A 10,120-nucleotide genomic window follows, 5' to 3' on the forward strand; every position below is an offset into this window, starting at 1 on the left:
GTATAATACTTTGGTAATACATCATAACAAATTATAATGTATAATATATTAATGCATTACATTAATATATTAGTTAAGTTAGTTGTACGATGAGTTTCTCTTCATTTAAAAGTAAGGCTTGTGTTAATATTGTTTGGGCAATCTGAATAACTTAAGATAACAATTTTCACCACTGTTAGATTCTGTTTTGATTAAACTGAGAACCTTGCACTTTCCAGGCAGGTGCTTATGCCACTGAGCTATCTCCCTGGCTGTCATTGCCTTTCTTGATGGTTTTATCATCCTCTGTGCAGCCATAGACATTCTAACTTAGTGATGCCCATTTAGAGAACTTAATATGCCTCCTAGTTCTCTTTATGTGTAATTTTTCTCTTTACCTCTTTCTTTAATATTTATCTTTTTTTGTGTATTTTAGGGAAGGGTCTACAGGGTGATCAGGGTCTCAGTATTAGACTGGACTTGTAGTGATCCGCCTGTTTACAGCCTCCTGAGAGGTGGGATTACAGGCACGTGCCACCACTCCCAGTCTCTACCGCCATCTCAGCGTGCCTCGGGGGCAGGGCTGGCAGGGCAGGCCCAGGGATTGAAGCCCTGTCCCCTGCACCTGCTTGCAGGAGCTTTGATCTGCTGAGCTATTTGGCTGGACCTAATATTTATCTTTTGAAGAACCAAGAACCCAGCATATTTGGGCCACATTTTTTCTGGGGTCTTGGTTCTTTGCTTTTTTTTTTTTTTAAATTTGCTTCATTTTAAATTTTTGGTTGTACTAAGTGTTGAACCTGGAGCACTCAGTATTGCATATCTGTGGTGCAGTTTAACAGAGCCCTTCATGCCCTGTGTTTTCTGAAACCTGGCCACTGGATGAAAAGGCCTGACCATGCACACATTCCCTCCCTCTGGCAGCATTCTAGGGTGCTGTTGTGTTTGTCTATGGAGTGGCATGGCGGTTCCTTTTACAATATATCTTCATATTTAATAACGTACCATTGTTCAATTAGGTGGTTTATTGCTTCAAGAAAAATTTATTTTTGTTTTAAAAATTTCTTTTTGTTTTTCTTTTTGTATTAAAAATTACTACAAATTTAGAATGATACAGAATTTCACTAATCAAGATGGTAGGAATTCAACAATGTTTGTCACATTGCATATTTTTGTCTTCAAAGTAGTTGTTCAGATTACCAGATATAAGCATGCAAAATTGGTCAAAAAATTAAAAAGAAGAAAAAAATTTAAGCATTTACTGCTCCTTTCAATAAACCTGTAGAAATCAGCAGAAGATGATCCAAGCTGTCCTGTGAATATACATATGTATTTTTTTCTGTTTCTCCTTTCCTGTATGTATTCATAGGTGTATGGTCTCTCTAGCGTGAGAGCCTGACAGGGCGCTGGTGTTCCTTAATTGGGAAATGCATGGAGTCTACTCTCCTGTCTTTTTAAAATAATAGCAGACACTTATGCTCACTTCCTACTCCCACTCAATACATTGGGGATGCAAAATAATATTTCAATTTTACCACTTTCATTACTGAAGAAATAATTTTCTATATTATACTACACAGTTTAACTTCATAAGGAATTAAATCTTATTTTAAATGAATGGAAATCTTAGGTGACCTTTTTTTTTTTTTTGGTACTGTGGACTGAAGTCAGGACCCTGAGCTTGTCAGGCAACTAGATAACATTCTAAACCTCCAGAATTTCAGTTTATTTTGTATTAAACTGTTAAGGACTAACATGGTATAAGCATTATCATCATGTTTGATGCAAGATTGTTGTGGTATCATTTATGGAAAAGCTATAAAAATGGCTAATGGTGACATATCTCTCCCTAAAGCTGAAAGACACCTACAACTTATTTCTTAAAATCTATAGGGAATCTGCCCTAGGAGGAGTGGCATAGAAGGTCAAAATTTCCATGAAATCATGCCTTCAAATTCTTTGATCATAAATAGAAGTGCATTGTAGTGGCAATCTCAAATGATGTCAGAAATTTTTTTATTTATAATTTATCACAAAACAATGTTTCCTTTTTGAGACAAGGTTTCCCTATGCAGTTCAGGCTGGCCTTCAGTTCACTTTGTAGTCCCGGCTGGCCTTGACTGCCTCAGCCTCTCAAGTGCTGGGGTTACAGGCATGCACTACCATGCCCAGTGTCCCTTTCGTGTTTGGCAGTACTGGGGATTGAATCTAGTAAGTACTACATCCAGCACTTTAAAAAAAAATTGAGGCAGGTATTAATTCCCCAGTCTGACCTTGAAATTGTTTTTCTTTTTAAAATAATTTTTAAATTATTTTTATTGATATTGTTATAACTGTTTCATTATAAGTTACTGATCATCTCTTACTGTGTTTTGTTTGTAAATTACACTTTATCACAAGTGTATACATGGAATGAAGAACATAACACTATCTATAGCTTGCAGGTAAGCAATGGAGATTAGAAGCAAGGCTTCCATGGATAAGGGGAAATGACCGCATGAACTTTAATCTATAAAACCCACATGAGGAACAACAAGAAGAGAACATTTAATTGTCTTCATCAGTACTGAGATTTTCTTTTTAACCCTTGTTAAATTAGAGTGTTTATTTCACTTGTGAGGGTACCTGCAAGGTTCTGAAATGGCAACCTTTGTAACTGACAAGTTCTTTAATAAAAAAAAAAAACTTTTTGTTCACTTGTATTAGTTTATTCTTTTATTTTTACTTTTTGGGGGAACTGGGGATTGAACTCAGGCCTTTGCGCTTGCCAGGCAAGCACTTATTCTACTAAGCCATCTCCCCAGTCCCCTAACCTTTAATTTGTAATCTTCCTGCCTCAACCTCTTAAGTAGCAAGAATCATGACACTAACGCAGACCATACAATATTTCCTTTTAATATAAGATCTTTACTTGCTTGTGCCATGTGACTTTTTTTTTTTGTATTTTAGGGAAGACTCTACAGGATGTTCAGGGTCTCACTACTAGATCGGATTCTTAGTGATCCTCCTGCTTACAGACTCCCAAGAGCTGGGATTATAGGCCTGTGCCATCATGCTCAGTCTCAATTGCCATCTCAGTGCATCCTTGGGGCTGGGCCAGCACAGCAGGCCTGGGGATTGAACTCCAGACTCCCAGCCCCTGCACTCTCTTGCAGGCACTTTAATCTGCTGAGCTATTTGGCTGGCCCTGCCATGTGACATTTGTTATGATGGAGGAATTGCTTCTCTCTCTCACTCACTCGCTCGCTCACTCTCTCTTTCGCTCTTTTTCTCTCTTCTTTGTTTCTTCTTTCTGTTAAAATGGTGTCATGTAGCCTAAGCTGGCCTCAAGCTCATAGTGATCCCCCTATCTCAGCCTTCCAAGTGCTGGGATTGTAGGTGTGCATCACCATGCTTGGCCTCTGCTTGTGGTTTTGTAATACAACTTCAACTTCAGATCTTGTGCCCAGTATATAAGCAAACTGTCTTCCTCTGGTCTAATAAAATCGAAGTCAAATAAACACACACACACACACACACACACACACACACACACACACACACACACACACATTTAAACAAACAAATGTACCTTAAAGTAATTTGAGCATATAATTTGACTATATTTTTAAGAATGGTCTTTCAGTTAGAAGAAATAGAAAAAATATTATAGAAAAAGATTTGCACCAGATGCACAGATTTGGTATCAGGAATCAAATTCAGGACCTTGAGTTTGCTCAGCTGAGCTACATCCCTGGCCCCCATAAAAGTTAACATATTGTCTGTTGCAGAAGGATTGGAGCCATGAGAAGAACAACAGCAAGGCTGGATGAAATCGGTGATGGGGGCCCCAGATGTCTTGTGTGTCTGAACCCCGAACTGAGCATGCACAGTATACTTATTGTGAAGCTCAGGAAGTACCAATCATTGACAAAGGGCAATGTACAAGAAGCCCTCTGAATCACAAGATCTTGATCAGTCACCCACTGCAGTTATCCTAAAACTGTAAGGTACACAAAATTTCCTTCTCTGGTCTCTTGAGACAGTTCTGAGAAAACAAAGGGGATTGTTCAGTCCTGTTAGTTTGCCACCAGGTGGACATCCTCTTCTTTGTTTTCCCTGAACTTTGTCCTCAGAGATCTATCATGAATCATACAGCAGTTGTCTACTTATGTATCTGCAGAGTCCAAAATCAATAAAGGAATAATTGTTATTGTAAGGGAAAAAAAGGATTTTCAATGCTATGTGTGCTAAAATATACAAAAATCATGTAAGTATGTGTGTATTAAATGAATAGAGATCTTAGATTCCTATTTGTGGGACAAAATACCTGACATACACATTTTAGTGGAGATAATGAGGCATGATAACATAAGCTGGTGAATAGAAGTGGCGATAATGTGAGTCTTTGATGAATTTTTGTTTAACTTAGACTTCCTCCTTAAGATCACCGAGAATGAACCCAGGGTACTTTACGTTTGAACCCAAGATCCTTTTTAATTTTTGAAATAGTCTTGCTAAGTTGCCCACACTGAATAAAAATTGCCATTTTCCTGGCTCTATCTCCTGAGTAGTTTGGGCTGCAGGGAGGGGCACCACCACACTTGGCTTTATTCTTGCTTTTAATGAGATCTTCAGCACTGTTTATGCACCGCCTTGATTTTGCTTCTGAAAATATTCATATGGGGTGGGGTCTGAGTCTCTGATGGGTTTCTCACAGTTTTTCCCATACCTGAACAAACGCTCTGAGACTGATCCTACCTAAGCAGGCCAGTTGTTCAAATTCAATATCTTAATTGATACTAAACCTGGAACTTGAGTTAGATTATATGAATAAAGTTTTATTTTTAATTAATTAGTTTTTTTCTTTTTGCAATACTGGGGATTGACCCCAGGGTTTTGCACCTGCTGGGCAAATGTTCTACAACTCAGTTGCATCCTCAGCCCAGGCATAAGTTTTATAATTGTATTTTATTTTCTTCTCTACTGTAGAAGGCATTTGAAATGTTCAAGCTGCTGCTAAGGCATCTGAAGTGTACGAAAGAACCATTTATACTGAATATGTTATTTCACTTGAAATCATTTAAGGAAATTTAACTACGACAGCATTTAGTTTCTCTATACTGTATTTAAGAAAAATTGACTTTCACAGCTTTGTTCAATAGATATATAATTAAAGTGAATGTAGGTGTTTCTTTTTTTATACAATTCTAAAGACTTCATAAACAAGTACAAATATATTTAGGTATCTTGGTAACCAAACTGTATTTTGAGGCAACGATAGGACATCCTCAACTACTAATTAAATTGGATAAAAAATAACTCCAGATTTGTAAGAATTTCTATTCTGGGGAAGTGTGCAAAGGAAGAATGTTAGGAAGGAACTTTATACTGTAGACAGAAAATAAATTAGTAGAAAACTTTAGGAAATAATATGAAATAAATGTACAGAATAAAATAAGTTCATGATGTGATTTTTTAATAATTTATTTTATTTTGAAGAGTAAAAAGAAAAGCAAAAACAAATAGCAGATGCAAAGACAGAAATGTTACAGATTTTCAATTTCAGAATAGCAAAATAACAATTGTTGTTACATTACCTATTTTTATCATCAAATCTGTTGCTCAGATTTACAGATATAGTTATGTAAGGTTGGATAGAAACTTGAATATTAACACTTAATTTCAATAAATATTAATTATTTCTTGTCTTTTTAACATTTTTTGTAAATTTATCTTAAAGAAAGTATAATAATAATTGATAAGACATTAGTAATGGTACACATTCAAATGACAACAGAGTGATAAGACAACCCACAAATTGGGAAAAAATCTTAACTAATAAGCACTCAGACAAAGGTCTTCTCTCTAGAATTTATAAAGAGCTAAAACACATTAGGGCCCCAAAATTTAAAGACCCAATCCAGAAATGGGCATCTGAGGTGAACACAAACTTCTCAGAGGAAGAAATTCTAGAAGTTGATAAATACATGAAAAACTGCTCCACATCACTAGCCATCTGTGAAATGCAAATTAAAACAACACTGAGATACTATCTCACCCTCGAAAGAATGGCTATCATAAAGAAATCAACCAACAACAAATATTGGAGAGGCTGTGGGGAAAAGGGAACCCTTCTCCACTGCTGGTACAACCATTATAGAAATCAGTGTGAAGACTCCTTGAAAAACTAGGATTGGAAATCAAATTCAAACCAATTCTCCCCCTACTGGGAATTTTTCCGGAGGAACTGAAAACATCATATCATAGTGATATATGTGCACCTATGTTTATAGCAGGACAATTTGTGATAGCCAAATCTTGGAAGCAACCAAAATGCCCGTCGCTTGAAGAATGAATGCAAAAGATGTCATATTTTTATGCAACGGAGTATTGCTCAGCTATAAAGAATGATAAACTTGAAGCCTTCATATATAAGTGGATGTCACTTGAAGATATCCTCATAAGTGAAATGTACTAGACCCACATGTGTAAATATCATATAGTCTCCCTAGTGTAAGAATACAAAAAAAAAAAAGAAATAAAAATTGAAAGGTATAACACAACTAAGTGGAAAGTGAGAATTTAAGGATTAAACAATGAAGAGAGGGCAAGGAGAAAAGCTAGAAAACGTGGCAGGGGTAAAATCATACATTTATATGCATAAGATGGTTAAGGCAATGATCTTGAGAATCTCCATCAGGCTTTTGAAACTAGCAGTTAATTGGTAGGATTCTCACCCTGACTGACTATATATGCTGATACCTGTGAACTAAGCTACTGCACTGAAGATGGCAATGTGTAATACTAGGGTCACGCTAGGAATGCCTGCCATTCTGGACTTCTAAATACATACTGCTTCTAATGTCATATCAATTACTACTATATTCTCTCTCAAGTAAATGTCTGTTTTTAAAGAGGTAACAAATGAAAAAATGTGATGAGATTGTCATGCTACAATGTTGTACACGGTTAGATTTCTAAATTTCTGTGTAAAAACATGTAATTGTTTATTTCTACTTTTTTACTATTTTTAATTTTTGTTTTTTTTCACATTCTGTATGGATTTCAAGCTTAGCATATCAATGATTGATGGCAAGATGAGAGGTACTCAAGCATGGTTTTTGTTTTACTCAATGCTGTCCTCGATGTAGTTCCTTATATTGCAGATGTCAGCATGCAGTTAGTCAAAGTGAAAATTCTAAATATTAACTGCTACTTTCAAAGAAAACTGATGGAAATTATTAGTACAAGTTTCATCTCAGCCATGCCGTATATATAGTTGGCTGATTTTCCTCCTTTCTTTTATTCCTCTCTTTTTTCCTTTTCCTCATCTTCCATGTTTATTCCTTATGTTCAGTTTCTTTGCATTTTACTGTATCTACTGTACCCCTCAGATTTTATTTATTCTTTCAGGTTCTTATGCTAGAGAGACAATACAATATTTATACATATATGTTTGATTTATTTCACTTATGAGTATAGTCTCTAGTTACATCCATACATATTTAGTGCAAGCCCTATCAAAATGCCACCAATGTACCTCACTGATCTAGAGAAAACATTCCTAAAATTTCTTTGGAACCAGAACAGACACAGAATAGCAAAAGTAATCCTGGGCAACAAAGGCAATGCAGGAGGCATTGCAATCCCTGATTTGAGATTATACTACAAAGCTACATGATAAAATCAGCATGATACTGGCAAATAAAAGACCCAAGGATCAATGGAACAGATTAGATGAGACAGATACAACTACAAACACATTTAGCTATCTTATCTCTGACAAAGGGGCCAAACATGTTCACTAGAAGAAAGATAGCCTCTCTAACAAATAGTGCTGAAAAAACTGGTTCTCCACATGCTGAAAACTAAAACTAGACCTGGGCCTATCACCATGCACTAAACTAAAGCCAAAAAGGATTAAAGATCTAAATATTAAAACAGACACGTTAAAGTGTACTACAAGTGAATGTAGGAAGAAATCTTGAAGACATAGGGATAGGCAGAGTGTTCATGAATAAAAACCAAACTGTACAGGAAATACTTCAAATAATCAACAACTGGGATCTCATTGAGAAGTTTCTGCATGTCAAAAGAAATCACTAATAGTGAAAAGACAACCCACAAATTTGGAAAAAGTCTTAACCAACAATAGCTCAGACACAGGACTTCTATCTAGAATATATAATGAACTGAAAAATATTAGGTCCCAAAAATATAAAGACCTAACCCAAAAATGGGCAGCTGAGATGAGTACATCCTTCTCAGATGAAGAAATTCAAATGACAAATAAATACATGAAAAAATATTTCACAGCACTGGTTATTTCAGAAATGCAAATTAAAACAACACTTGTGGGGCTGGGGAGATAGCTCAGTAGAATAAGCGCTTGCCTGGCAAGCGCAAAGGCCTGAGTTCAATCCCCAGTTCCAACAAAAATAAATAAATAAATAAATAAATAAATAAATAAGTAAAACAACACTGGTATAACAGCTTACCCCAGAAAAAAAGGCTATCATCAAGAAATCAACAAATAACAAATGCTGGAGAGGCTGTGGGGAAAAAGGAACCCTTCTCCACTGCTGGTGGGAAAGTAGACTGGTACATCCACTATGGAAATCACTGTGGAGATTTCTTAAGAAACTAGGAGTGGAAATCCTATTCAACCCAGCTATTCCCCTTCTCAGCATTTTCCCCAAAGAAATGAAAACATCATACCACAATGATATATGTGCATCCATGTTTGTAGCAGCACAATTTGTCATAGCCAAATGTTGGAATCAACCGAAATGCCCGTCACCTGAGGAATGGATGCAAACGATGTGGTATTTTTATGCAATGGATTATTACTCAGCTATAAAGAAAGACAAACTATGATGTGATTTTGAAATGGAAAAATTGTACAAGAGAAATTGTTACTTTAAAATCTTTGTTCTTTTTGAAACTTCCTAACTCTGTACCTGCTTCATGGCTCTGTAACTATTTTGCTGACCCCTATAACCATGAGAGCATAACTGATCATGTAGGATGTCTGATTTATCAAGCTTCATAATCATTAATCTAGTCACGTAATCAGTGATCTCATCCTGCTAGGTAATTAGAGAGCTGCCAAGCTCTATCTTGCCTTTATACCTCCTGCTTATGCCTCATAGAAAAGTACTAGCCCACAATCACCGAGTCCCTGGTTTTGTTAAGGGACAGATCCCAAACAGGACCATTGGTATAAAATAAAGCTGCTCAATGCTTCCATATCCTGGGTATCATTTCGGTGTTTCTGTCTGCCATTGTAATTTAATTTCTGGGAATGAATTCTAAAGGGATAATTATATATAACATAGATGATGCTTTAAAATGTTTTGAGTTAGTGTTACTTTTATAATTATATATTTATGGCTTTTTTGGCAGAACTGGGGATTGAACTCAGGTCCTTGCACTTGCCAGTGAAGTGCTTATTCCACTGAGCCATTTATGGCTTTTTTTTTTTGCTCTGAATGCCTTCAGGGCAGGTTTGGCTGGCTTGAGTTGTGGGGATCGAACCACAGCAACCTGAGCCTGACTGCTTTGTTCAAGCAGCCGCTTAAAGAACTGAGCTAAGGGGCAGGCCCCCAATTTATGGCTTTTTAACTGACCCGTGAATCTATGTGTGTAGTGTGGGAAATGAGAGGGGTTTTTATTAGCAGAAATGAAAAGACTAAAATTAGCCAGTTTTCAAGATTTTTAAAAATATATTTTTATTAAACATGTATTATGATTAACATGTATTAACTGTATATATTAATGGAGTATGATATTTAGTATGATATTTCAACACATGATTTCAATATCCACTGATCAAATCAAGGTGATTAGCAGTTTTTTCTCCTTATCATTTTTTTGTTCACCTATGAAGTCAGAGCTTTTTGTTTTTTGTACTGGGAATTGAACTCATGACCTCATGATTGCCAATCAGACACTGTGTGGCTGAGCTGTGTCCTCAGCCTCTGGAGTCAGAGTTTTTTTGACTTAAAAAACTTTTTCAGTTGATCTGGTTATCATAACTAAAGTAAATGTTATGTAATATAAATGTAAAAAGAAAGCATACATTAAATTTTTTGAAAGAAAAAGATTTTACAAATGTGTATAATTCCTTTCAGTGTGTTATTTCAATTTTAGTTGATAA

The sequence above is a fragment of the Octodon degus genome, unplaced genomic scaffold, assembly GCF_000260255.1.
Source record: "Octodon degus isolate 3935 unplaced genomic scaffold, OctDeg1.0 scaffold00041, whole genome shotgun sequence".
In the NCBI taxonomy this organism is placed as follows: domain Eukaryota; kingdom Metazoa; phylum Chordata; class Mammalia; order Rodentia; family Octodontidae; genus Octodon; species Octodon degus.